Source organism: Antechinus flavipes, chromosome 1, assembly GCF_016432865.1.
Source record: "Antechinus flavipes isolate AdamAnt ecotype Samford, QLD, Australia chromosome 1, AdamAnt_v2, whole genome shotgun sequence".
NCBI classification, from domain to species: Eukaryota; Metazoa; Chordata; class Mammalia; order Dasyuromorphia; family Dasyuridae; genus Antechinus; species Antechinus flavipes.
This window is the reverse complement of record NC_067398.1, coordinates 664,586,504-664,590,811: the sequence shown is the minus strand read 5'-3', so window position 1 is coordinate 664,590,811 and position 4,308 is coordinate 664,586,504.

Genomic DNA, 4,308 nt, shown 5'->3' with positions numbered 1-4,308 from the left:
AGCCTGAGATAAAGGAGGAAGACAAAGAACAGATTAATGGCCATATCCCCACAGGGCATGGAGACTTAAGTGAGGCTCAAGAGCAGGGTGAATCTGAGGCAGCTTCAGCCCCACCTAAGGAGCAGGTAATTGACTCTCCTCCATCAACTCCACCCTCCGGGATGGAGGGAGGAGAGGTAGTGGGGGGGGGGGGGGGGGTAGTGACAGCACCAGCACCTCCCCTCCAGCATCCAGCTGATCCTATGAGGAGATTGTAAAAGGGACTATTAAGGCCAAAGAAGAAGGGAAAAATGTATGAGAATTTCAACACCATATTTTTCCGGTAATTCAACAGTTTAATTCTTCAGGTCAAGAAAGTAGAAGATACTCATCTTTTGATACAGAAATCCTCAAAGACCTGAAAAAAGCTTGCACTCTTTATGGGGCTACATCAGCTTATGTTAAGATGTTATTACAGAATTTGTCTTTTGAAATCTTGACCCCTAATGACTGGAAATCTATAGCAAGGATATGCCTAGAACCTGGACAAAACTATTTGTGGCTTTCTGAATATAGTGAGCTCTGTAGGATACAAGCCCAACAAAATAGTCAAAGTGGAGTTCATGCTGCAATCACCTGTGACCTACTAACAGGTGTAGGTCCTTAGGCAGATGTCACAGTACAGATTAATTATTCCATAGCAGCATATGAGCAAATTGCTGCTAATGCTATCAAAGCGTGGGCTTCTCTCCACAATAAAGATGAAAAGGGTGGGGCCTTCACAAAAATAACACAAGGGCCAAATGAACCCTTTGCTGACTTTGTGGGACATTTGCAGACAGCTATCATAAGAACAAATGGAGAAAATGCAATAACAGACATTTTGATAAGGCAACTTGCTAAGGAAAATGCTAATGAGGTTTGCAGAAGAAATATACTAGGACTGCGCAAGGATGATCCTTTAGAGAAGATCATAAGATGCTGTGCCACAGTGGGCACAGATGCCTTTTATAACCAGGCTATGATGCAGACTTCCCAAAATCCAAACATAGGAAGACAGAGTCTCTCCTGGCAACGGACTTCCAGAGAGACGCGTAGATGCTTTCAGTGTGGAAAAGTAGGGCATCTGAAAGCTCAATGTTGATATAGAGATAGAATGGGAAAACAAAGTGGGAGAATAAGACCCAATACCCCATGTCCAAAATGCAACAGAGGCTTACATTGGGCCTCAGAATGTAGACAGATTCAGGGAAACGAAATGAGGGGCCCAGCCCCAGGGCCCAAGGCAAAAAACACTTGGAGCATGATGGCAGCCAATGGTGCACCCAGAGAATGCCTACAAGTCCCGTACCCAGACATGACCAATCAGCCAGAAAGCCATATGATGGGAGAAGGGGATTATGCAATCAACTAGCCAGGAAGCAATGGGAGAAAGGAATTACAATTGGGGAGAATAGAGCTGTATACAGCTGGGACAACTGAGATACCTCCTGGAGAGGTGAAATCTGTTCCTCTCCAGCTTATGGATCCCTTATCTCCAAGCACAGTAGGCTTGACCATTTCACCTCCTTTTTGTATGTACAAAACAGTGTCCATCCACACACTGATGTGGGAAACTGGAGAATGTGTAGATAATATCCCAGTCACTAATACAGGTAGACAATGTATGACTTATCACCCAGGAGAAGTAGTAGCATCAGGTTTACTCATACAGAATCCTAATAAGCAACCTGGTGATAGTCACTCAGATTCTAACTCCAGACCACAAAATCCAGGAATATACTGGACAGCAGCTGTGACATCTGACCGACCTATGCTCACTATTTATATAAATGGCCTACCATTAGAAGGATTGGTAGACACAGGTGCAGATCGTACAGTCATTAGAGGTGCCAGTTGGCCCAGTCACTGGCCAAGGATTAAAACAGATACCTATATGTCTGGAGTAGGAGGATCAATAGCAGCTGAAGTTAGTGCTGCCCCTATGAGATGGACTTTTGAAGGCAAAACAGGAGTTTTTACTCCTTTTATAGTTGAAAAATCCCCATCAATCTGTGGGAAAGAGACGTTTTACAACAATTAGGGTTAAAAATGAGTACTTCGGTTTTTTAAGCAGAGCTGCTGTTGAAGGCCTGCCAACACTTTCACCTGTTCCTATCCAATGGAAAACTGATACACCAGTGTGGATAGAACAGTGGCCCTTAGGTAGTGATAAAATTCAGGCCTTATTAGATATAGTACAGGAGCAGCTTGAACAAGGGCATTTACTACCTTCTCTAAGTCCTTGGAATTCCCCAGTGTTCGTTGTAAAAAAAGAAATCTGGAAAATGGAGGATGCTCACTGATTTAAGAAAAGTGAAGGAAGAGATGGGAACTCTTCAGCCTGGACTTCCATCTCCTACTCAATTGCCTAGAGAATGGCCTCTTTGGGTCATAGATAGTAAGGATTGTTTCTATTCTATCTCTCTGGATAAGGAAGATAAAAGATTTGCCTTTTCAGTGCCCAGTGTTAACTTAGCTGAGCCTTACAAAAGATATGAATGGACAGTTTTGCCACAGGTAATGAAAAACAGCCCCATTATGTGTCAAATGTATGTCGCTGCTGCTCTTGCTCCAGTAAGAAAAGCATTTCCAAAAGTTATGCTATTACATTATATGGATGATATATTGGGATGTGCACCTGAGGAACAAATGTTAGAAGCATGTCTACAAAAGACCATAGAAACACTAAGATACTACAAATTGTACATAGCTGAAGAAAAAATTCAAAGACATGCTCCTTTTCAATATTTAGGATACGAAGTATACCCTAAGGTGCTTACAGTACAAAAACTGTCCTTAGAGAACCTAAACAACTTAAATGACTTTCAGAAATTGATAGGAGATATCCAATGGATGCGACCAGTGTTAGGCTTGACTACATATCAATTGCAACCGTTATGTGACATTTTAAGGAGAGACAGTGCTTTAAATTCACCACGTCAGCTTAGAAAAGAAGCTCAAAAGGCGTAGAGAGAAGTTAAACTGGCTTTATCCAATGTGGTCAAAAGAGTCACTCAAAAACCGTTGGAAACATCAGTTTTTGCTACACAAGAGGCACCCACAGTCCTCCATCAAGGAGACAGTGTGATAGAGTGGGTGAACCTCCCAGCCCAACCAGAACAAAGCCTTACTCTTTACCCAGTTCTTGTGGCTAGAATTTTATTAAAGGCCATTAAGCGAGCAGTATAATTATCTGGGACAAGACCTGACAAGATGTACACCTTTTATACTAATATACAAATTAATGTGTGCTGTGAAACCATCCCAGAATGGCAAATTTTATTGGCCATGGCTCCAAATTTTACACACAGGTCTCCATTAAAGATAACCAGACTATTACATAGAGCTGGATTCGTGAAGAAAAGATTTCTAAAATTCCTCTTAAAGGACCAACTATTTTTACAGATGCATCCAAAAATAATATTTGCACTGTATACTTTCGTGACTTAATTACAAAGAGAGTAGTCAGAAGTCCTTTTCAGTCTGCTCAGCAGAATGAATTGTATTCAATCATTCTAGCTCTTACTTATTGTCCAGGAGATATAAATATAATATCTGATTCAGCCTATTCAATAGGTGTGGTACAAAGAATTGCCACAGCTCAAATAAAATTTGTAGCCTCTAATATATATATCAGCTCTTTAAGAAACTTCAAGAGCAAGTGAGAAAGCATCCAGGAAAGATTTATATTTTGCATATCCACTCTCATAGTGGACTTCCAGATCCTATTTTTGATGGCAATTCAAAGGCAGATAGCCTTCTAACTATGTTGGTCAATACTCCTTTATTTCAAGAAGCCCAGGAATCTCATTCTAAATATCATCAGGCTGCTAGAGCTTTACATTTATAATTTGGAATAACAAGAGAGGAAGCTAGAAGTATAAGTATAAGATTTTACACATCACTGGCATATCTTTTAATCCTCAAGGACAGGCAATAGTAGAGAGGAGAAACAGAGATATTAAGACACTCCTCCAAAAACAAAAGAAAGGAGGAGCCACAGGTAACCCTAAAAAACTTCTAAATCTAGCCCTTTATACTATTAACTTCTTGATTTTTAATAAAGATGCACTGGCTCCAGTAGGTAGGTTTTATAACCCACCAGAAGGGCAGTGTCCAGTGTGAGCAGCTCCACTATCTTTAGATAATCACCAGGTAATGTGGAGAGACCCATAAAGTGGTGAATGGAAGGGACCAAATAGGTTAGCTTCTTGGGGGAGAGGGTTTACTTGTATCTCTATAGGTAAAGAAGGAATCAGATGGGTGCCAACAAGCCATATTCGCCGT